We start from the raw sequence: 26,309 nt of genomic DNA, 5'->3' as shown, positions 1-26,309 counted from the left end.
GCCCCATTTCATGATGTCACCCTGACAAACCACTTCCGAAGCCTGAGTGAAGTTTGAGACCAGAGACCAATAAACAGATTTTTAGGCCTTAAATATCAGCTTAAAAAGAACAAAAATTTCTGCTCTGAGTCGGAAAAAAAAACTACGAATAGAGCCACTTGGTCTTAACTTTGATATTTCAAATTACCCCTCCCCGATTGGAGGAGGAGGGAGTAGGTAGATACTCTTCAACTACTACAAAAAAAAACACTTAATGCATGATTCTGATGAAGGATTAGAATTACAACACAGTTATAAGCTCAAAAAAGTTGATTTAGCATGATATAGGTCATATTATATTCATATTAAAATAATAAGTGCAGGGTTGTATTGGTCACACACACAAAAAAAAAAACGTGGAAAATATAAAGTGATGCTTTTGTAAAGCTCTGTGTTTAAGCTCACTCATACATACAATGTGTAATACAACACCAGATATGCACCTTAAAGATGCTGCGCAACATGTAAAACACCTGCCTGTTAAGATAGAACATGTAAATGTGCAGTAAGGCGGTTTTATTTCCATGATATCTGCAGGCTCATCTGTAGGAAGCATCAATGCATGTTGGAAAAAAAATACACCTAGAGCTGATGAGGAACCAACTCAGAATAATGAGTAGGTAGGTGGCGATAATGAGCGAACCAATTATACGTTATTAGACAATTATTACTCTTGTCAGTTAATCGAAATGCTTCTGTTGAAAAAGGTTGCATTCGCCAATGCAGAGTATTGCCTATGTGTAGAGCTAATTACTGTGTGCAAGGCCCCGTCTGATTAGACGTTTTAAGCTAGCGGTTCAATTATACATTTTTTATAACAATGTTATCAAAAGTGTTGCTAACATCCAGACAATACACACTTTATTATAGGTAACAATAAGTTGTTGGTCTTTTATATTTCTTGAGCAGAAAGTGCATGATACTTATCAGAATGGAGCTGAAAAGAGCTTCCCTGTTCCTGCAAGACAAGACCCCCACAGTATGACACTACCACTGCCATGTTTCAGCATAGTGATGGTATATTATGATAAAAAGACTTAACCATTTTTAGTTCAACAGCCATTATTTTAATTTAAAGGAATTTATTGAATACATTTTTAAAGGCTCTGACCTGAGTGTCTGACTAGTTTCTGGTATGCATGTCACATCTTGCTTTCAAGATGATAGAGATCTCTGAGGTGTCCAGTTAATCTATGATTATACGGCTCCTCTGCATCCCTTTAAATACCTTCACATCCACTGCCTCATCTCTGATTAGTGTTCACTGTGTTGTCAAAATGAACTGCTGCACCTCACTGCTGCACAATGAATGCTTCATTTCTCTGAGCGTCTGCCAGCGGAGGAAGGTCCCTTTGCCTCTGATTAAACCCTCCGAAGGTCTTCATCCTGTAGAGAACTTGCGTGGATCTCTGTGTGTGCCTGTTGAGCATCGGTGTGTTGTTTTAGGGGTGAAAGAGGTATTTTGTGAGTGAGGCAGAGGGGAGGACAGAGGGGGATGGACGGTGCTGCAGCTCAGTACAGAAAAAGCATGTGTATGCTGGCCCACGTTATCTTCTGTAAGCAAGCAGGAGGGAGGAAAGGGCAGGGTTTCAGGGAGGAACACAGTCAAAGGATAATCTATCAGTGAAAGTGCAGGTGACTAGTGACTCTGCAGTGTTTCAGCCGGCTTACTGCTGCTAACCGGCACTCTGCTGTTTGCTGATGAAGAGGGATTAAGCAGCTCTGTCTCAGTCACTTCATTCCAAGACGTTTGATCTCCACAGAGGACTAATCCCAAACAGGTTTGTGCACAAATGTACAGAACCAGCCTCCGATGCTGCACGCTGGCTCATGGGTGCCTGAAAGGAATGGAAACAAGCAAAAGGACGCATCACAAAGAGGAAAATCAAACATTCAGACTTATTCTCCGTCTGACCTTGAATGCCCCTCACTCACCCACACACATGCAGCACCATTTGGAGCTGCTTCTGTATTGTGCTGGGGCTGCAGTGAGGGCTATTAAACCTGCAGACTTTTGTCTCTCAATAATGCATGATTAATTAGAAAACTCTAAAAAAGAGTGAAACTGAGCTCAGATGGAAACCAGAGAGCAGCTCAGTGGGTTACCCACTGTCTTTCTCTCTCTCACACACATTACTGCTGTCTTACCACAGTGTACTTAAATGCACAAACAGTGGAGATGATTTTATTACCCTTTATTCAAGAATTACTTTAAAGGCAAATAAAACTAATCTAAATTTGATAAATGACCAATTTTGAGTTCATATAAAAAAAATATTATTAAAGAAATCCAGGACTGCAGCAAAGGTTGCAGCATCAAAGCTGAGGAACAAAACTTGGTTTCCTGCACCACATCCTATGTTATCTAAGTATTTAGACCTGGTGACTGGAAAGGCTACTAGTTTTTAAAGGGAACTCATTATGGTGTGAGAACTGTGAAATGGTGATTATCACGTTGGAATTTGAGTTAAGGGATGGATGCAGTCAAAGCTAAAGTCAGGTAGGCTGTGGCATTAAATCAAAGCTCAATTAGTACTAAAAGGCTCAATATATGGAGGACCAACTCTGACAAAATTAAAAATAAATGCAGAAGTCAATAAACACTCAGTAAATACATAGGCATAAATTAAACAGGCAAAACTATATGCAGTAATTAAATAAAACAGTGAAAAATTAATGTTTAAACATATTTCTTTGTTTGCATGATTTTTTTGTGTTGTATGTTTTATTTTTTGTTTATTTTTTACTCCATTTCTTTCTTACACCCTGTTTATTTCTGCCTTCTTTTCCATTTCTGCATGCATTTCTGCTCTCCTCAAGATATTAAATCACCGAAACATAAACACTTGAGCCAACTGACATATGCCAAGTTGTGTTTCCGATTTTTTTTTTTTTTTTTGCTGTATTTTTTATAAATGGGAAATTACATACACCAACAGATAATTAAAAAGAAGTGCTAAATAAGCCATTTACCATTTTGCCATACAAAAAAAAATCATAAATTTAGATTAATATTTTTTTAAAGCTACAGTGTGTAACTTTTAGCGACATCTAACGTCCAGACTGCAGACTGCAGCAACATGAACATCTCCCCCCCATCGCTTCTCCCCCCCAACAGTACGGCGAGCGTTACGGGACAAAATGTCTTCCACGACGTCCGCATCACCTACCTTCTCAAGTGATGAGGTTTGTTTACATAGATAATTTTACAGATAGTATTTCATTAGTCTGTGTAGGGTATAGATTTCATGTAGACTTAAGATAATAAATATACCCGTTATTTTTTCTACATCGTTGTGACGTTTTGGCGATCTCGCAATCGCTAGTTTGTTGCCTCTGCGCTGCCGTAGCGCAAAGATGTCTGCCTCCATGGCTGCGAGACCCGCTCCTATGTAATTATAAATAACGAATTCTAAGGCAACGCAAATATTAAGGTTAAGAGGCTGAGCTCGTAGATGATGATAAATAACATAGTTATGTCTAATATATTACATTTCTGACTGTATATCCCTGTAATTATTACACACTGTAGCTTTAAGATTTAAATTTTTCAAGTTATTTCTTACAGATTAATTGATTTACAATTTAAAGCCAATGTCTCTTTGTTTCTTTATGAAATGGACCAGAAGGACTAAAGTAAGCTATTGGCTACTAATGCCCCTTTTTCACAAGATGAAAAACCTGTTTAAACTCAGGAAACAACGGCTTTTAGTGGCAGTGGGAACATCTCACTGACACATATCCAGTGGTGGCAAAAGTACACACATTTGTTACTTAAATAAAAGTATAGATACTACAGTTTAAAAACACTCTGGTAAAAGTCAAAGTATCAACTTCACCTCTTAACTCAAGTAAAAGTGAAAAAGTATAAAAAATACTTAAAGTATAAAAGTATAAAGTAACCTTTAAAACAAAAACAGCCAGATGTCACTATATGGGTGTCAAACTGGTTCCAGAAAGGGCCGTGTGGCTGCAGGTTTTCTTTCCAACCAAGCAATAGCACACTTCTTTCATCTCATCAAGGGAGTCCAATCTGAACATGATGACTTGATGGGATGAATGGAGTCTGGTGAGCTATTGTTTGGTTGGAAAGAAAACCTGCAGACACACGGCCCTTTCTGGAACCAGTTTGACACCTGTGCACTATAGGAATTGAAAGCTCAATTTTTCTACTATTTCGAAAAATTCTTTGAGATAGAGCCAAGGATACGCTTTCATCTGTGTCCGACCTTAAACATCATTTTCTGAATCCCACATTGTAGCATGGCATAGACAATTCATGTTTGCAGTTTGAAGAACATCTGCTTGCTTCTGATGATTTCCTTTAGCTAAGCAAAGAGTGTTTGCGTTATATGACTCATCCAATGACACTAGTTTTCACCAGATGATGATGGCGCCAGTGATCTGCATTGGATGGCGCACATGACGTGAAATAAATATTTATAAACATTAAACTAAAGCCAAGAGCAATGAGTAACATTTGTTTTAAAAATGTAAGAAAAAGAAAGTACAGATACTTGTGTGAAAATGTAATGAGTAGCAGTCAGAAGTAGGAAGAAAAAGAAGTAATGGAGTAAAGTATAGATACCTAAAAAGTGTACTTAAGTACAGTAACAAAGTATTTGTACTTTGTTACTTGATACCTCTGCACGTGTCTACTCGGGTCAAACAACTCGGCGAATTACCCATGTTAAAATGACAACGGTTCTGATCGGCATGCTGTTGTGTTCCCACAGCATGACCAACTAAATTATGTGAGACCACTGAACAAAATGTACATATGTCAACACATCGCTTCTGAACTAACAAGCCAAAATAATGCTGCTTGCATTCGATAAACATGGTGCGGCATAGGTAAGAGGGATTCAGACAGATAAAAGAGCAAAACAATACAGCACACTTACTACACACTAGCTCCCTTCCATGTCGCTTTCCATTGTTTACTTTCCTAATCCAGCATGATGACATCACTACACAAGCAGTGGCGGGGGACAGAGGCCACGCAGCTTGCCAGCGAAGGGTTAGACCAACCTTTTTTTGTCAATGTGAAAGAAACCAAACACTGATTGGTAGCCATGTTTGGAAAACGTGTTAACCCACTAATTTTATAGGAAAGAGGCTTAATTGTAGACAATCCAGTACAATCCTCAACATGAAATCTAGATTGCATTGCAAAATATAAATAACGATTTCAAGATAATTGCATAGAAAATATTTTAAACCACACTATATTATTTTTAATAATTTATTTATGTATGTTTTATAATATATGTATTATTCTTTCTGACATAAATCTGTAACAAAAATAAATCAAAATGCTTCAAACATAACCATTTGGAGTTTTAGTGACTTAGTCAACAAAAGTATCAAAGGATGAGGATATTATAATTGCATAAATCCAGCATCAAACAATAGGCTGACAAAGTGCATTGTTAAATTCAGTATTATAATTTAGCTTGTAGGTCCAATGTAGGTCTGATTCGAACACAAGCTAGTATCACAAATGCTGCATATTACAATTATTTCCTGCATCATTTGTGAGCATTTAATACACAGATGGTAGAACTTGCAAAAAACAAAACTAAAAACTACACATTTTAAATTATGTAGGATTTACCTCTGTCAAAAGAAACTTTGCAAACTCCTCATCCATCAGCTTTAAGCCTCTGTAGATCATGAAGCTCCCTCCAGCTTTTAAAAGCATCTCTACGATAACTGCTACTAGAAAGTTCAGGGCAAGTTTAGTAGATGGACTTTTCTCACAGTTTAAACTGTCTTTAAAAAATCTAAAGTAGTGTAGGAGTTGGTAACTTTTGTCCTTGTTTTGGTCGCTCCTCCATTGCTTCTCTTGACAGACTAAAGCATGTCATCCTTTTTTGCACATTGCTGCAGATACTTGATGATTGACAGCTCCCTCCAGACGAAACTGCCTGTTAGTCAAAGTCACTGGTGAACGCGTTGGAGCTGTTTAGCTGTAGAGGCCGGATGGGGGACAATGGTAAAAAAATGATTAGGACATATAACCTGATAAGACGGTTAAGAAAAAAAACATGTTTTAAATTATTTTTTTACCTACAGTATCAAAAGTTACAAACTAAAGCTTTAAATATTTAAAAGCCTTGAAATGGATTTTTGTTCCCTTTAAAAAAACTGTTGACAGATTTTTTTATTCAAATTGCATCGACCAAAGACTTGCAGGCTAGTTCTTACTCCTTCTTTTCCTTTCCTCTAGTGACTCCAGCTCTGACAGGCACCATGTTTTTTTTTTTTTGCTACGGATGGAGGCTGAAATTACTCAGCTGTAAATAAATAGAAACAGCAATAGCAAAGTATTTAGAATGTTTAGAATGTTTGTAGCAAAGATATTGACATCATAGTGTAAGAAAACCGGGAAAAAGTTTTCTAATCTTGCAGAGTGAGAAGCAGCCAATCAAACATCAGGGTTTCTATGTGAGCCGCTCTAGTCCCGCCTCCTTCACTTACGGATGTGTGACAGTTTAAAAACATTTTTACTGTGCTTCAGTGCAGGAACATGAAATTCTTTTACTAAACCATGAAATAATCATAATCACTTCTTAAATTAAAAATCTATATATTACACTCATTTAATTAACCTCTTAATATCCACCTCATTTCTGGGAAATTCGCCTATTTTGCAAACCCAAATGGAAAAGCAAATAACTGAGGCACAGTAAGCCCAAATTACATGTGTGATACATTATTTGAAATCTAACACCTTCTAGTTTCTGAATATATACCGGTACATGAAAATTGGGTGAGTTGAACATCCAAGCTGCATCAGCTCAAACATGACTCAAAGTTGTTTTTTTTATTCTCGAAAATAAGAAGTCTTTTTTGAACAGCAGTTATAAAGACATTCTTGCTTGTTGTGGCTGCTTTGTCATGCTACATTTCGACATGCTGCAAAATTTTGCTTTGGTGCTCGCTATGTCCATTAAATGAACTTGGTGGTTGAATTGTGGAGAATCTAAGCTTTCTAATGATGTTCAACATTTCTATATTGGTAAACATTTTACCAGTGTAATTTTCATGCATTCTAAGTTATTATTTGTAAACGCTTTAAAACATTAAAAATGTTTTAGATGTTAAATATATATTTATTAAATAATTTATGTATTTTTTTCCACTTTTATTAATTGAATGACACATTTCAATAATTATTTCATTGGTTATTTATATATTGTATTTTGGCATTCGTCACCTTCCATACCACTGTGCTTGACAGGTGGTATGAGATCATTGTACACAATATGTTCTTATTTAACTGCATGTGTTTGGCTTGCTAACCCTTACACAGCTTTCACAGTCATTAAGAGACGACTCCTGGTAACACATCCTGATAAGCCGTGCTAATTCTGCTCTTTATGAGTTGAACACTCAGCAACAGAATGCAAGCTGTCTCTAGATCCAGGAGGTAGATCCAGATCATCCAGGAGGAGTCAATACTGCAAAGTCGGTGACTCGATGCAGCAGCTGGTTTTCTTTAGATAGAAAATTTTAAACCAATCTGTCTGCTTGATTTGAATCAATTGTCCATGCAAAGTGCCTTTAGATGACATGTGTTGTGAATAAATCAAGAGAATAGGAAAAAGAGACCTTGAGCTGGGTCAAAATGACCTATGACTTGTACCTGACCATGTACCTGAGAATCATTAGTCTATATATTGCTTTATGAACTTTTTTTTAGGTTTTGTAAGCTAGAATCATAAACTGTCAACAGAGTTTTTATTCAGATTGATTTAAACAAAGACTTGGAGGATAGTTGTGTTTTTTTTCTCTAGTGGCTCTGACAAGCAACATTAATTTTTCATTTTACAACTCAGGCATTTATTTATTTAATATGTAATGATTAAGTTAGGTAGAGCAAACTATGAATACAGAATTTTGATACACAGGGAAAAAAATAATTTGTAGTATCACAAAGTGCCTTTTTTTGATGGTAAGTCAAAATCTGCTTCATCAGTTCTCATGTTTTGACAAAAGTTCTTAATTGGATTTAGGTTTTAGGTCTTTGATCAAAGCCATTCAGCTGTGACTCTGACCACATTTTTAGCTTCGTTGTAGTTTTTTCCCCGATCCAATTCAATATACCTGAGCTGAGCATATTGGCCAATATACGACTGAATGAATGACCCTTATATCTATGAAAGAGAAAGCTTCACCGTTAAGATAAGAATTGGTAAAAAAGGTAAAAAACTATGAAAGATATGAATGTGCTTTATATTATTTATAACAAATAAGCAGCAAAAAAAAAAGAAATAACAGTTCCATGTAAAGTGCACTGGTTTGTATCCTTAATATCCAATATCAAATCACAGATATCAAGCTAAATAGTGAATATTGGAGACAACATAATCCAGCTTTTCTGTTTGGGTAAAAAACTCCTCTATCCAATTAGACCTTCTTGCACAAGCAACAAATTGCACACAGGACTTCTTGTTGATTCCAAACACTGAAAAAAAATAATAATAATGCAATCCCTTTGGGTATTTACTTATTCACATTTAGTTATTTTTGACAATTGTTTTATGTCCTACCCTGCTAACATGAAACAATTGTGTTAAAGTAACTAAATATGATTAAGTAAATGCAAAAAAAAAAAAGTTGCATAACTTTTTTCAGTGAAGGTTTGTTATTTTTGTCACCTTTTACAAAAATATTCATATAAAATAGGTCAAAGTTTGTGACTGGGATGTGAGAAAATCTGTAAAAGTTTTAATGAGTTATCATGTGTTTGAAAGGGACTGAAGATGCCAGCCATCATGTCAGGCTAGTTCCGCTGGGCTGCAGGGAAAGATCAGGACTGGTGGTTTAAACCATGAATAGGAAGCATTCAGAGCTGCATTTGACTCATCCCCACAGAGACCAGACCTGGACTGGAGTTTCATCCTGATCTGTCTTGAGGAAACCCAAACCTCACATATTCTCTGACTCCCATTTGAAACACATTATTGATCCCCCTCTATGATAGTTTGTCAATGTTTAGGTGAGGGTGGCTAACAGGAAACCTCACATCAGCAGGGAGCAGAAGAGCACCGCTCTAAAGGCATCACAGCTCCTCCTGAAGCCTTTCACAGCCTGTCTGCACACAATTATGATCCTGTGTTCGACCAGCTCTGCTCCAGCAATGAATTTGTGGATCGGCAAACACAAGATGGGATGGCGAATTAGCATTTGATAACAGCTGCTGTTGAAAGTGGAGCTCTGCTTGCATAAGCTGCCCACTGTTCTGCTGAAAAGTCTGGAGGCTGAATAATAACATCTCTACTGTTTGGGCTTCTCTGACAGGAAAACAACTCCCAGCTTGTGACTCTCTAGACAGATGTGTGGAAAAAAAACTGTCTTGTTTAAAATGCATCAAGCTCTACCTTTATTTTGAAGCATTAGCAAGTATTACAAAAAAAGTTATGTATCAGACTAAAGCACTTTAAAGCTGTTTTAGGTCAGGTGGGTTTCTCAAAATGATTCCTACTTAGACATCCAGAATAAAGGACTTATTTCACTGTGTTTTCCATGATTAAACACTAGGATGCAGCGTGTTTCAGCCGCTGCCTTTAAATATATACATCAACAGCGTGCTTCCAATAAACTAATATTAATCAACTGATCAAAATAGGTGTAAAAAGCCATGACATCATCATCTTTGCTTTCCTACATATTTTAGAGGTGGAGTAATTTTAGAGAATGCAAAGATGTGGTTCTCAATCTGTCAGATTTATTACTATCTTGCAGTAAAATCTCACCATGTTACCTTCATCCATTATCATCTCAGGATATTTCCCATCATGTTATGCTGATGATCCAGTTTTATATCTCTTTTCTTGAAGTTTCCAAACTAAATATTTTAAGAAACATTGTTTTAAAGATTTAAAGAAAACAAGGAACCCCACCTTTCACATTGAAAAAAGAATCAGTCAAAGTAAAATTGAAGCAGATAAATCTGATATTTAGAGACCCTAAAAGATAAATAGATTGGTGCATTATTGTCACAAAATTGACTGTATTTTTAATCTAGAAATACTTTTTAAAATTGTACTCTAATGGAAAATTATTAAACATAAAAGATAATGTGTCTTCACTGTATGTAAATGTGTTGTGTGGTTTCAATGCTTTTATAGATCCATCTGCCCACTGCTTATTCCCACATACAAGGGGGCGATCATCTGACAAAAGGCATGATATACTGAGTCTATCACAGGACGTCTGAGAGAAAAACAGAACAATCATGCATGCTCACTAATACCTTAGGGCAACTGAGATAGACAATTAACCTACAATGTTCATGTGTGGACTGTAAAATTAAGTCAGAGCAGAGGGGGAGTAGCCAGATCTCCATGGAGAGAACATGCAAACTCCATGCAAATACACCTCAGGCTAGAATATGAACCCAAGACCTCTCTGCTGTGGAGCATCACTGCCAATAACTGAATCACAATTACTGATCAGTTATACTTTAAAAAAAAAGCTTTGATTTACTCTTTTTCTAATGCAAGTCCTTTGGTAGCTTTTCCTCTAAAGTCAAAGAGTTTTCTGTGGGGAGTCGTTGTTGTTTGAAATGGTTTTAAGCTCCTTGAATGTTTTCCATGCACCTTATGCCTATTTCTTATGAAAGACAGCAGTTTGCTTAATCCAGGTGTGCAGATGCAGGTCTGGATATTATGAGATGCAGATTGCTCAGTGTGATCAGTTCTCACTCAGGCTTTCACATTCATGTTTCTCCAGTATATATATATATATATATATATATATATATATATATATATATATATATATATATATATATATATATATATATATATATATGTATATATATATATATATATATATATATGTATATATATATATATATATGTATATATATATTACCTGAGAGAAAACAGACTGCCCAAGGAGATATTTCTTCAGAGAAAAAAAGGGTTGTTGCTTCAAAACATTTCAAGAACAGAATTGATTCAGTCAATTGTTAAGAGTTTCAGTTGCTGTTCATTTTGTCTTACTTGCAGGTTTGTTGGAGGAGGCAGATTTACATTAGGTCCAAGCAAAAACTCTCACAAGTATGTGACAAAAACACATTTTGGTTGGATTGTTTTTTTTAGTTTTTCTCTAAAAGACTTACGTTCAGGGCAACCTAAGCCTATTAAAATATTTTCACAAAAGGGCATTATGCATAAATATGCATATTGCTGCAAATATAGCTGTTGGGATCCGAAGGCTTGCCCACCAGAGGGCGCCGAGGATCCTTTCCTGAGGGCTTGTGCTCTCCTGCAACACCTGTCTTCCATCTGCTCATCAAGAGGACTCCTACTTAAGGAGGAGGAGACTGACACTCCAGCGCCAGAGTGTTTGCCAGTAATGGTTAGCAGAATCTGAGCCAGCCTGCCTGATTTAAGACCCTGTCTTTGTGAAACCTGTCTGACCCTGTTTTTCCCTGTCTCTCAGATCCTGACTCGCCTAAAAACCAGAAAAACTTTGGAGAGAGAAACCACGGCTTGGAATCTGCCTGCCTGCACTAAGTCTGAGTCTCTGCCTCTGCCCATGCCTAGATTCTGCCTGCGAGCACTCATTCTCAGTCTCTGCCTCAGATCTCAGTCCTCTGCCTGTCGCCAGCCTCTGGACTCACAAGGTTCTTCCCCTGCAGATCTGAATCCCTTCTCTCAGCCAGAAACCTGCCTGCCTGCATTCTGTCTCCGTCTCAGCCTAGCCCTCAGTCCTCAGCCCACTGCCTGCCGATAAGCCTCTGGACTCATAGGGTTCCCCCCCCCTGCTGATCAGAATCCCCATCTGTGCAGTTAAGTTCCTCCTGTGACCAGGCCACTGAACCCAGAACCCTTGTATTTTCACCATTGTACATATATAAATAAATCACTTAACTTTTCCCCGGTTTCCAGTGAGTGTTTCTGCATTTTGGGTTAGACACCTAAACCCCATCATGACAACAGCTTCAACACTTTTAGGGTATCTTTACCAGCATTTAGTCACGATTTTGCTGAAAATAATCATAAATCTGCCTTTATCATCATTCACCAATTAGTTGATTTTTGGTACAAATCACTCCTACTTACGTTCTTACTGCTGTTTCTACTGATGCTCCTATCACCATTATTACTATTCATCTGCTCCTCATGGCTTGCCTTTCATTTTATAATGTATTACTTCTACTTTATGGACTGGAACATTTCCGCAGATTACAATTGGCTGTTATAGGACAAAAAAAAACAAAAAAAAAAAAACACCTAACATCAGCTTGATACCGAAAGCAATTCAGTAATATAGCAGGAAAAAAAAGAGTAAACTAAAGAGATGAAGACTAAATGTTGGATTTTGACCCTTTATAGGGCACACGGTTAAAAGCGTTATTGGATGACAGACCAAGACTTTATTACATTTGTAAAATTAAAAAAATATGTATATTCTGGTGGCAAAAATCAGGTTAGATGTAGTGACCAAAAAAATCACTTGCCCTATAAAGGGCTAAAACTTTACAAAATCATTTGTCTACTGGTGACTTCACTTTCAGATAAAAAAAGAAAACTTTAAAACATTTTTCCTCTAGTTTGAATCAAGCTGAAAACAATAGCTTGTATGTTTGGGGTAATAGGTGGTTTGTATCAAAAATGAAAGGTATAGACCAACAAAGCATTTGCATTGCTTTTGCATGGATTGCTTTAGATGGTATGCATGCCATATTGCCAGTGAGCTCTGAGTAAAGTATGCTGTTTGTACTTGCTGTAATGTTACACTTCTGCTGATGGTTTGGTCTGCATATCTTATTTGTGTTGCTGTTTTCATTCTATATTTGAGATTTCTAATCTATATGACACTTCCTTCTAAAATTGAGTTAATAGAAATATTGCCCCGGCATAAAGACTGGACTCTTGTAGTGTACGTCTAAAAGCTGTCATACCTCTCCATGACTTTCACTCCGACCCTTCTGTTTAGTTACTTGGTGATGATGCTTCTGCATAAATGTTCTCTAAGTAATCACCAAGCCCCTGAGATAATAACAAAATAGCTGAATTGATACTGAGTTTAACACAGATGGACATTAATTTTGGCAGTTGGTTACTCAGTGGCAAAGGAGTAAGTGGGATAAAAGCAAATGCATGCCAAACATTCCAGTCTTTTAAGCTATTTGTAAAGCTAAAAGTCAAACCTTGGTTTCTGCAAGGGTAGTTTGGTTTTCATCTCAGTCATGGAACACTGGACCAGCATAAAAAGTTCTAAAGTGGTCATCGAATTAAGCCTTGCCGATGAAGACTAAAGAATTGGGGCCATTTACAAAGAGCCGTCCAGTCTCTGAACAAGTGAAGCAGTAGTCTGGTTGGTCTTTCTCACATCAAGGCAGACCTGTTACCAGTCTAAATGATTTATAGAATTATAGATGGGGACTGGTTTGGGAACCAGAAGATTTTTTTCTCTACATTTTGCAGAGGATGTGGTTCTAGGGGCTCCGTCCAGTCATGATCACAGCTAGCACTGGGGTGGTTCACAGATCCCCAGAACAAGCAGATAAAATGAGACTACACTACAGGGTGGCACTAAGAGATGGAGTGAAGAGCTCAGCTATGCAGGAGGGGCTTGAAGTAGAACCACCTCTCCTCCACATCGAGAACAATTTGGGGTACAGTAGCTTGGGCATATGCTTTTGATGTCCTCTAGAAACCTCATTTGGTGGTGTTCCAGGCACATCCCATTACAAGGAGGCTAAGAGGATGCTCCAGGATATGGTGGAGTACTCTATGCTCTGAAAACCGATCTGTGCCGAGCTTGGATCGGTTATCAGTGTCAAACTCTGTTCCTGAAAACCATTTACGAACCACACTGGTACGGTTCCTCGCCTCCTAGTGACGATCTACGGTACTACTACTCTCTCTAGAGGTAAACAAGCAGACCAACATAGCAGCACCCATAACAATCAGGAAGTTTGGGGAGGGTCAGGCGAAGAAGGCAGCCAATGGTGAAGTTACTTGACAGAGTCGGCTTTTGGGAGGTGGATACAACAAACAATAGTCTAATCAGGGTTTACAGATGCATTAAACAACAACAAGAGTTTAGGTTCATCACACTGCTAAGCAGAATCATCACTGTAAATTGTGTGGCACGGTAGGGAAGCTTGTGTTTTTATGAATGTCTGAAATTTCATGATTACGGAGGCTGACTGTAAGGAGATCACTCGGTCTGCTCATGCGCTGTTTCTTATCAGAGAACCAAGCCAGAACTGAACCGCGCCGAAACCTACTGAAGAACTTGTACTATGTTAGCGTGGTTCCATTGTATCTGGCCTGGTCCAGTTCAGTTCTGCACACCGTTTACATTTAACAGTTATCTTAGTTGCCGTGCTCGGACTGATCCTGGCACGGTATCAAAAGGGTAGAGTAAATGGGGCTATTGTCTCTTGGCTGGCCTGGGAATGCCTTAAGCCCCACTTACACTGCCCTTTCGAAAATGTGCTGAGATTGCTCCAAGCACGGTAACCGAGATAAATGCTGAGTGTAAATGGCACACACAACTGAACCAGACTGCACCAGACACAACCGAACTGCGCAAAAGTGGTACTAGTTCATGAACAGGGCAAAGCACGTTTCAGTTCTGCCTCGGTCCTCAGATAAGAAAGAGCGCATGAGCAGGCCATATCATCTTACAGTCAGCCTCTATAATCATGTAATTTCGGACATTCATAAGCCAGAGATGAGGAAGCAACTAAACAAGGAACCAGCACTGAGTGACTGCAGAGGTGGTGTATATAAGGGGAACAGAACAAAGGATGGGATAAATTAGCTAAATAAGTAGCAGGTGTGAATGGAACTAACTAGAGGGAAGTCAAGGGGAAAGGAAACAAGCACAGGGGGGAAACAGAGAGTAACTAAAGACTGCTTGAATATAATGGAAAATAAACCAAAGATCAACAAAACAGAAGAACTGAAAAGTAGTCCCAAAAGGGGAGAACCATAACATTCTGCTTTGCAGTGTGAGGAACCTAAATGTCTGTCATTGTTTCCTGCATCTGTAGGCCCTGCTTAAACTATTGTTTGTCAACCGACCCTGTCAAGTAAATTCACCAAAGGCTGCCTTCTTCGCCTGGCTCTCCACAAACAACGAAATATCATAAAGATAAAACAGAACTTTCTGAAAGTTACAGGCACCACCATGTTGGTTTGCTTGTTTACCTCTAGGGAGTAGTAGTACCGTAAATTGCCATTAGGAGGCGAGGAACCGTTCCAGCGTGGCACTTAAATGGTCGTAGGGAACCAAGCTCGGCAGGGATCGGTTTTCAGAGGGTAGTGTGAATTGTGCATTAGGCTTCCCTCGAAGGAGCTGGAGGTGTCCATGGAGAGGGAAGTCAAGGCATCATTGCTGAGACTGGGTATATAGCAAGCTATGTCCCTTGTACCTTGGATTAACTACACTGATTTTTCTGGATGCAATGTGGCCAAATGTCAAAAAAGTCCAGAAGTATGCTTTTGTGAGGTACTACATATGGCCTCTGATTGACCTGTATGGTGCAGATCAGACAAAAATAAGTCAAACTATGACACTAATGTGCTGATATGATGTTTTGTTATTGTATCTGATAACAGATTGCTCCAAGATGACTTTGTTTAACTGTTTTTTTCATGTGGATGCTAAATTTGTTTGCTTCAAATCTAAAAATCCCCTTGAACCTAAGGATCAAAGTTTCGACTTGTGTCAGATAATGGCACATTAGCAATAAAAAAGCCAAGTCATTTGACTAAAGAAAAGAAGAACTGTGACTGTCCTGAACCCAAGCTTTCAAATGTGAGAATTGTTAGTCAGTAAAAGTATTTTTCTTTAATAGTGTAGTTACAGAATTATAGAATAACTGAGAACCCCCACCCCCACCCCCACCCCACCCCCAAGATAAAAACTAACATGTGAAGAAAATAATTGATCCCAACTTGAGAGAATGCGTACAGGCTGGAATATTCCAATCAATTGACATGCTGACCTCGCTGGCACATAGCATTGTGTCCAGGGGGAGTCATGTGAGTGCACAAGACACACACAAACACACACACTTCCATGTGAGCCGGTAGGGGTGAAATGCTTTGACGGACTGTGCTCTGAAAACAGGTTTGCCCAAGCTGTTTGCATTGGCCTTGCTCCAGCCTACAGCTACTCACACTGAGATCGAGGGCAGGCATTAGGGAAAAATATGGAACATTTGATGCTTTAGAAAGGACAGATAAGGTGGATAAACATACACTTACAAAAACATAGATCAGTATAAATAAAAAAATGCCTTTATAGAGTAGAGGGGTGAAAATAAAATGGGCCAGGGGGAAGGAGGGGAATGCAGAGAAAGGAGAGTTTAAATTGTCGATCAGGACATTTTTTGATTAATAGTTTTTCACACAGGGTTGGAATCACTCACCACTTCTCTGCAACATTTTTCCCAATTCCAGTACTCTTCCAGGCCAGATCCCTTCTCAGGACTCCCTCCCCTCACCCTGTGGATCATAGCAGAGTGTAAAATAACATCACCCCTGAGAGAATTGAGCTCAGAGAGAAATGGGTAGATTCACTGAGATGAGGCTTCTCTTTTTACTCTTTAACGACTCTGTTACTTTCAAGCAACCTCCCTGCTGTTTTAGAATGGATCAAAAGATCCAAAGCGCAAACAGTCATACAGTAATATGTGAATTACCTAGAGGAGATTGTCACAACATAATCCAAAGGCACCTAAACATATGACCTAGTGTCCAACAAGCCTCTGATATATTATTCTATCTGCTCCAAAGCCACGTTATGATGGCCTTTTTTTTTAAACTAAATAGGTTAAAATGATGAGTGTAGATGACTCAAGTCAAAGTCAGCTGTCTCAGCTGGAGGAACCTTGTTTACATGTGATGGGAGCATGAAGTGCAAGATGGACAAGCAATGCTTTATTTGCACTACTCAAAGCCGTTCTCAAGAAAAAGCGGATCCAATTGGCAATTTGGTATTTTGAGTAAAATGTTGCGGTTTGTTTGTGACAACGACATTAAAATGAAAGCAAAGGAATATTCCTGATGAAACCAAAATTATTGTTTATAAATTTTCCTAACATGAAGATATAAATATGCCACCAAACATTTCTTCCTAAAAATACATAAATTTGCATCTGCATAATATCCACGACTCAAAATATCTTTCAGAGGAGATAATTTCTTAATAATTACTTGACGTTAACTCTGTAACTATCAGCTGATTTGTCATTTAATATAATTTAGAAAATGTGTCGTGTCCACAGTACACTAAATATGAAAATGTAATTAACTCTAATAAAGATCTCTGTTTGGCTAACCAGGTAGCAACCAGGAAGAGCGACAAACCTCTGCTGTCTTTCCATCATCCAATCAGACGTCAGAATGATATCACTTCCAAACAAACCATGCTTTTGCTTTAAATTAGAAAAATTAGGTCATTTTATCAATTGTTGTGGACACTGGTTAGCATTAAAAGCTAGGTATTAGATGTTTATACATTTAAATGCAGTAGCAACATGTTTTCTATCTGAAACCGAGATAGACTCCCGGTATATTTTAGTCAGATCTATCAAGCAAATTGGGAGCAATGTCCAACTGGAAGAGAGAGACACTAGAAAAATAAAGTACATCTGCTTTAGGGGAAAATACAAAGTAAAATCTCTGAATCACTGAGGTAAACCTGCCACTTTCACCCCATTTGTAAACATGGTGCATATATAGCAAGCAGGGCAGACTCAGACATACACAATCAATAAAACATTTCAATAAACAGTGTACTTTACCCATGATAGGAGCTCAGGAGGACATAAAACAGATCACGTAAAACAGAAATACTCTTTGAGCTTAAACAAAAAAAATAAATAACATGTAACAACAAATATGGTTAAGAGGGACACATGCATCTTATCAATTTGCTTTATCAGAACAACAGCCTGACAGAGAACGGACACGTACATGACTCAGTTTCTGGTAGCAGTTGATGTTTTTAATCTAACACCATGCAGGTTCCCAAGCTGCCCCTGGTCAAATAAATCCAAATCAATCAGCAGAATCTGCCTGAAACAGTTTGACACCGTCTTTAATATTTTTGATTGGTGCATTTGCCTAAAAGGCACTAAGAAACAACATCAAACGTTATTGTCATGAAGCAAACCAAAGCATTAAACTGGAGTTAGTCATTGCCCGATCTGTTGTATGAATGATATTAGCCAGCTATTTAACAGCCTGGGCCTGGTTACGCCAACAAACAAGCATTTTATCGATCCAACTGCTGGGTTCATGCTGTCTGGAAAGAGGCTGGCATAGTTTATGGCAAACAACTGGTCAAAACATGTTGGGTTAGAAAAGAGGTTTATCATTTTGAAAATATTGAATTCTACAACAAAAATTAGAGCTCAACCCACAGAGTAAGTTTTTATATTTGACCAAAGACTTGGTGGGTATGCAACATTTGCACATGGCCTGTCCTGAATGTTCCTCTGATTGACTGGTCTTACGTCTAAAGCAGGGGTCTTCAACGTTTTCGAGGTCAAGGACCCCCAAACTAATTGTGAGATGGAGCGGGGACCCCCTAATTATATATATTGTGTGAAATTGTGTTATATCAAACTGGTCCTATAGTCACTCTATTACATATGGAGTCATGTAACAAAAGTAATTACTCCCTGGGATTATTAAAGTATTTCTGATTCTGATTCCTGGTTGATGGGACAGGTGGTGTGAATGAAATAGTGCCCAGGTTGGAAAGAGCCCCTGTGTGTCGCTAAATGTGTGCATTGATGACTGAAGGACATCTTCTGCTTCCATTTATATGTTTCCTACAGTGCGTTGAATTCATGTTAATGTGTATTTAAAGACATTTTAATTAGTGCAAAAAATTGCAGGAGGGAATATAAAAAAAAAAGTAATCAACCAAGACTTTCGCGACCCCCATGCAGTACCTCCGGGGACCCCATAGGGGTCGCTGACCCCCTGTTGAAGACCTCTGGTCTAAAGGGCTGGTTATACTCCCAAAGCAGTGTGTCTCAGTGAGCTTGTTGCAGATATTTTTGATTTATGCCCAATATTGAATATTGAATATATTAATATTGGTCTCCGCTATGTCACTCCACGCCACAACGCAAGAGGGACAATCACGAACTAGCTGTGGGTCTAGATATGGCCGAGGTGGTGAGGAAGTGGGGACATGAGGGCGAAAAAGAGCGGGGATCCAGGTGGAAAAGGGTCCCAGCATTCTCGCGCACCTCACTCCTATAGCTGGTCCAACTTCACAAGTCCTTTTCCACAGTCATACAAACAAAACAAGCTGGTAAGGTACCAAACAGGAAATATGCATAGTGTAGAGCAGATGTAGATTTGACCAATGAGATGCCTCCTGTCTGCGGTACTGTCTGCGGTCACCTATAATTTTGTAGAGGTGCACCAGAGTGTCTGTGGAAGGGGCGGAGGCCCATTTGCATTTGCTGCGACACAAACGCAGACAACCTGGTTTCTGAGCATAAATCAGCCTTTAAGTCAGGGGTGGGCAATTCCAGTTCCTGTGGGCCGGTATCCTGCAACTTTTAGATCCATCCTTGGTCCAACACACCTGAATTAAATGGCTGAGTTACCTCCTGAGTATGCTGTCGGTTCCTGCAAATTCCTCCCAATTCCTCCCAATTATCTGATTACTTGATTCAGGTGTGTTGAAACAAAGGCACATCTAAAAGATGCAGGATACCGGCCCCCAGGAACTGGAATTGCCCACCCCTGCTTTAAGTGTTACATACCTCTCACCCATTCACAGCTGGATTTGGCCATCAACACCCCTTTTGGTTTGGTAAAAAGCCTAAACAGTTGAGAAACATGATGAGTTAAACGTATCCCCCATTGTTAAATTAGCCCAAAGCTGAAACGGTCCATTTATGACCCAGAGTGAGGTTAAGGAAAATTACCCAAAATTGGATTGGTTTTAATCCAGCTGTTTTTAGAGTGCTTTTTAAAAAATTAAACATTGCATTAGGCATAATTTGTATAAAAAAGGGAATCATCTACATCATTATTACTAACAACCAAACCAGAGCATCAAAATAGAGCAACATTGGCCCCTAAATTAGTCCTCTTAGACACTAAGTACTGGGACAGTATGTACAAAAACAAACCAGGACAAATTACACTAGTGACTCAGAGCCTCTGAGGGACATATATATATATATATATATATATATATATATATATATATATATATATATATATATATATATATATATATATATATATATATATATAGGTCCTGAAAAGTCAGCTGAATGGGAAAAACAAGATCCAAGCCATCAACACATATGCCCTACCAGTCATCAGATACCCCGCTGGCATAATAAACTGGCCAAAGGAGGAGATAGAGGCTACTGACATCAAGACGAGAAAGCTCCTCACAATGCATGGAGGGTTCCACCCCAAATCCAGCACTCTGAGACTGTACACCAAGCGTAGCGAGGGAGGCCGAGGGCTAGTGAGTGTCAAGACCACTGTCCAGGATGAAACAACTAAGATCCAGGAGTACATCAGAAAGATGGCCCCCAAAGACAAATGGCTTGGTGAGTACCTCAGGCAGGAGAAAACCGAAAGTGAGGACAAGAAAGAGGAAGGAGAACCATCATGGAGGGACAAGCCGCTGCACGGCGTATACCACAGACAAATAGAAGAAGTGGCTGACATCAAAAAATCCTACCAGTGGCTGGAAAAGGCTGGACTGAAGGACAGCACAGAGGCACTAATCATGGCAGCACAAGAACAGGCACTCAGTACAAGATCAATAGAGGCCAGGGTCTACCACACCAGGCAGGACCCCCGATGCAGACTGTGCAAAGATGCCTCTGAAACAATACAGCACATAACAGCGGGGTGTAAAATGCAGGCAGGAAGTGCATACATGGAACGCCACAACCAGGTAGCTGTCATAGTGTACAGGAACATCTGCCATGAGTATGGGCTGGAAGTCCCAAGGTCAAAATGGAAGACACCTCCTAAGGTAGTTGAGAATGACCGAGCTAAGATCCTATGGGACTTCAAGATCCAGACTGACAAACAGGTGATGGCTAACCAACCAGACATCGTGTTGATCGACAAACAGCAGAAGAAGGCAGTGGTGATAGATGTGGCAATCCCAAGCGACAGCAACATCAAGAAGAAAGAACACGAGAAGCTTGAGAAATACCAAGGACTGAAGGAGGAGCTAGAAAAGATGTGGAAAGTAAGAGCAGCAGTGGTGCCAGTGGTAATTGGAGCACTGGGGGCTGTGACCCCCAAACTGGGAGAGTGGCTACAGCAGATTCCAGGTAAAACATCAGAGGTCTCTGTCCAGAAGAGCGCAGTCCTAGGAACAGCTAAGATACTGCGCAGAACCCTCAAACTCCCAGGCCTCTGGTAGAGGACCCGAGCTTGAGGATGACACATACCACCCCACGAGGGGTGAGAAAACAGTTTTGTTTTTATATATATATATATATATATATATATATATATATATATATATATATATATATATATATATATATATATATATATATATATATATATATATATATATATATTTTATCATTTTATTTTTATTGAAGGTAGGTGCTATTTCCATTCCTTGTTTAAACAAGCTGCATAAAAGGAACTGACCGCTTTGACTATTCACCTTAACGCTTTCTGATTACTGGGCTAAATTGCTCTGAGTAGCAATTCCCAGCCAAAGACCAATGTCACAATTACTTTCCTTTCTCCGTCCCCAGAGATTAGAGCACTGAGCTGCTGATGCAGTTGTTCACAGCAGTACAACAGTCCCTGAAACTCTTAATTTTGAGGACCAAGTATTTTTTTTTTTTTGTGTTCTCAGGCTGTTTTTTTCTCCCTCCCCTTCAGCCTATCACCTTTCTGCATTTCTATCAAAGGACATCTATCAGCGAAATATTGCTCCACCTTCTCTGGTTACTCCAGCTGCACTGTGTTAGCTCTCTGAAGCAGAAAGGACTGACTTCCGCCGGCACTGGTCGTGCCAGGGAGGGTTTGACCTGACAATAGACTCGAGCAAGGGCTCATATTTATGTCTCATCGAAAATACTGGCCGCTTTGCTTGACTGATGCCATAAATATTCATTCTATACAGAGAGTGCCTCTTGAATTCCCAATAGGTTATTAGCATTACAGTAAAAAGGAAACAATTAGAAAGCAGGCCTCCTATTTGGCCATGTGAAGTATGCTTCCTGCTCTACTTTTTAAACCACCCAAAAAAAAAAAGAAACTCATTGCCTTTTAAGAAATTAGTTCTGACATTTGTCAGAAAAATAGCACTTGAGTGCTACTCAAACTGTGTGAAGAACATGGGCTGATGTGTAAGAATCGTTGCCATGACTACACTGACATCATCCCCGGCTGCTCAATAGACGCTAATCTTTTATACAAACTCCAGCTCTGCTGTTCAATAATGTGAAAAAAAAGAGAGGGTGTTTTGAGTTTCGCCTTCAAGTGTCCACATGCAAATGTTTCCCTTAATATCTTTCCGTGATGATGCGTGATGTTCACATAATCTGACATCATCTGCTGCAGCGCCTGCCAAGAGAAGAATTCGCCCCCACGAAGGAGAGGAGAGGACAGAAATCTGTTTTGAGGATTGTACAGCGGGTGCGGGGGAGAAGGTTGCCGTCCAGCTGGAAGATGAGAAGAGGGGGGGGGGACAAAAGTACTTATCCCAGTGACGGGGACAGCCTGCCAACTGTAGCACAGCCCATTCAGTATTCATAGATATGTGACACATTCTTACAGCAGTGGATGGCTCTCACTCTAAAACCCTTTCTATCCAAACATGTTGGCTGTTCATTTTTGAGCATAATTGAATTTTTGAAGAAGTCAATCTAACTGAAAGGGCGCAGCCCTGCCGTGTAGAACGACGTGTGAGCCGGGACGGCAGCAAAAAATACTGAGCGATCTGGTCTCTGTGCCATGGCACTGCTATTAGGCTTAATGCCACTAGGCTCTGTTCTGCTGTCTGATTCATGACACAGCAGCCGGCGTACTAAACATAATCCTCTGACATGAAACCAAATAGCTGAGCAGAATGGTATTTAAATAGGAGGAGCACAGCTGATCTTCTATTGTGTAACCTTCCTTCTCCTCCAGATGGCTTGGTACGAATCCTTTCAGGGGTCAGAGTGCTTGGCTCAAACGTGAAACCGCTGGGGGTAACTTGGCATGACTCTGCACAGTATTTCATATAAAACAACACTCAATCCCCTCTGTAAACATAGGCTCAGATACAGGCTGCAAACATATTCCTACCCACAAGGTGACTGAACAAAACACATTTCTACAGGTTCCTCTTATGTTTACCACAATACTTGTTATGAATCTTTAAAAAGTGTGGCTAGCATTTTATCGAGTCTCCTCCAGATACATATATACTCTTTAATGAAATTCTGTGTGACCATATACTTTCCAAAGTTACACCTATCTGCACCTTTACCTGATAATAATCCCAGCTTTAACTGGAGGCAACCTGACTTTCACTTTCAATGTTTGGACTACTGTACAGTCTTGGTTTATTTTGGAGTGTGGTTAATTTGCACCTGTAGCACATTATATATGTAGCTCTTTTGTTTTTAAGCACATGGAGGCTCATCGTCTTTGGTTCAGTTCAAGTCAAATGCAAATCAGTGACCCACCCCTCCTTCTCTCCTGGGTCATTAAAGTCTGTTATATTTGCTTGGGAGCTGAAACTCAAAAGCTCCCCCTCCCGAAATCACATTTTTTCCAAGAGCAAGCCATTGCATTTGCCTCTATAGAGAACAAGGACCAAGGAAATGCAGTGATGTGTATGACATCAATGCGCCAACCAGAGCAAAACAACTGAAGCAAAACAAACATGGCTGCGCCAGTTTTAGCGGAAAACTGTAAGAACTTTATTTTTGAAGAAAATGCAAAAGGACGCCATTTTTGCCTATATTTTCCACCGACTTGATTTATCAGTTAACTCTGCTAGCTGTGAAACAAATGTAAGCTGCTACAACTGCTTTAATTGGCTAAAAACCCAACATTGGAGGCAGTTACCCAATCAGCTCAATCAATTGTAATGGAAGTCCCTCCCTTTTGCAAACTCTCTATATGAGGGTTTCCAGATTTATTCTTGTAGGTCAATTTTAATTCTAAATGCATCAATCGGTCATATGCCAGGCCAATGGCTTCCTTCTCTGTCAAAGATCTGAATATTTTGGTTGTCAAAGGTCTGTCCTTTGCTCTTGAGGTGCAGTCTCTCCTGTGCTGCTCCAATCATTTGTGTAGATGTTGTTTGGTTTCCCTAATATATGAGTCCAAGCAGTCCTTGCTGCACTGGACACCATTACCCCATTTACACTACCCTTGAAAAACTGATCCATGCTGAGACAGATCCGAGCTCGGATCAGTTAACCAGGCCGAGCTCGGTTCTGACGATCGTTTACACATCACGCTATCTCGGTTCCTCGACTCCTCGCCTCCTAGTGATGATCTGCGGTATTACTGCCAGTATTTAAGGAGGAAATCAATTAGTTGGTGGCGGTAATGCACCAAAAGTTGTTCGCCAACCGCCATAACACACAAGAAGAAGAAGACGAAGAAGGAGGAAATCAAGCAAATCAAAATGGCGGCACCCGTTACATTCAGAAAGTTATGCTTGATTATTATTGCTGTGCTTCGGTGTTTGCGTAGGGTTAGGGTTAAAATGTTGCGTGGAGAAGAATTTGATTGTTGTTTATAGTTGTTGTTCTTCTTCTGTTTTGTGTGTGTTGGCAAGCAACTTCCGGAGGGGCATTACCGCCAACTACTGGAATGGAGTGTGAATCTGGGTGTGCAGCCAGACGGAGATGACGCGTTCTGCTCATGCGCTCTTGTTATCACAGAACCGAGCCAGGGAAAAACCGAGCCAAGCCCACCTTTGGAACTGGTCTGCAGTTAGCTCGGTTCGGTTGTGTCTAGCTCGGTTCAGTTAAGTTTGCTTTCCATTTAGACACGATAAGTTATCTCAGTTACTGAGCTCGGACCGGTCTCGGCATGGTTTTTCAAGGGTAGTGTAAATGGGGTAAAAAACAACGCCTCTCAGCTTTGGTTTGGGTGTTCATTCTTTGGGATTAACCACTTCAACATTTGTTTGTGGTAGCCATGACAAGCATGACAGAATTTTAACTTGCCACTCCTCACTTGTCTTTTTTAGAGAACATTATGGAAATCACAGCATCATGAGGAACAAAGAACTACCAGGCAGTTTCGGGGAAAACATTTAATGAAATGTTTAAGTATGACTGCGGAGGTGATTCCATTAATACATCTTTTTTTATGGAAGAAATTCCATTTTAGGTTTGGCACATGTTAGAGACATAGCAAACATGTCAATAAGATGATCTGCTTAGATGAGAACAAGATTAATATGTTTGTCTACTTGCAAAATACTAAACAGTGGAAAATTAACAATGTATGGACTGCAATATCATGCAGGGGATGTGATTTTCATCAAGAGGGACAGGAAAGTTGGTAAGAATTGATTATAAGAGGGAGAGAGCGATAAATGCAAAGTAATCCTGGGAGAAAAGCTTTTTATAGGATGCAACACAACTGAAACTGGAACAGAGGTTTACCTAGGAGGACAAACCTCTAAACATGAAGACAAGAGCTAAAATGGAATGTCGGTTTTAATTGTATCACACATCTTTAAAACCACTGGAGCAGCCAAAGTGCTGAACATATAGAGTTAAAAACAGGAGATAATCTGTAAAAAGCATTAAATACATTCCGGCAAGCAGTAGAAACATTCAAAAGCCAAAAATTAGGTCCACAGTGACAGCACTTAAAGATGTGGAAAGAAAGGGTGGCTGTGTGTTAAAAGCCAAAAAGTAAAAGTGTTTTTTTTTTTAATAGAGATCTAAATAAAAAAACAACAGAAAAACAGGAGGCCATTCTTATTCTTATAGGGAAACTGCTCTGTCTCCCTGACTGTAGGGACTGTCAAAAGCAGCCGATCAGTTTATCTAAGGCATCGGGGGAAGCAGCACAGATTAATATAGTAAAGCAAAGTTGTTTAAACCTTTAAAAATAAATAAAAGCTTAACTTTAGATCAGTAGGGCACAGGAAGCCAGTTAAGGGATACCAGGATAGTAGTGATATGCTTGTGCTGATTGGTCTGAGTAATGGCTGGTTTATGTTCAGAAACCAGGTCGTCTGCGTATGTGTCACAGCTAATGCAGATATACCCCCGCCCCTTCTGCGGACAC

The 26,309-nt window shown here is 39.4% G+C and overlaps 1 long non-coding RNA gene across 1 annotated transcript in view; it reads right to left on the bottom strand.

Annotated features, from left to right (window-relative positions):
* Positions 1-1,104: 1,104 nt before the first annotated feature.
* The window catches only part of LOC119774241, a 33,560-nt gene continuing 8,355 nt past the window's right edge, over positions 1,105-26,309 (bottom strand). Inside the window, exons 2-3 of the long non-coding RNA XR_005279502.1 lie at positions 16,454-16,529; positions 1,105-1,877 (exon numbers count right to left, since the gene is read on the bottom strand). This is a non-coding gene — a long non-coding RNA (uncharacterized LOC119774241). The remainder of the gene's footprint in view (positions 1,878-16,453; positions 16,530-26,309) is intronic.

Source organism: Cyprinodon tularosa, unplaced genomic scaffold (assembly GCF_016077235.1).
Source record: "Cyprinodon tularosa strain WSP-4 unplaced genomic scaffold, ASM1607723v1 ctg803, whole genome shotgun sequence".
NCBI lineage: Eukaryota > Metazoa > Chordata > Actinopteri > Cyprinodontiformes > Cyprinodontidae > Cyprinodon > Cyprinodon tularosa.
Note: the sequence above shows the minus strand (reverse complement) of the source record. Positions and strands in the feature narration are given on the sequence as shown.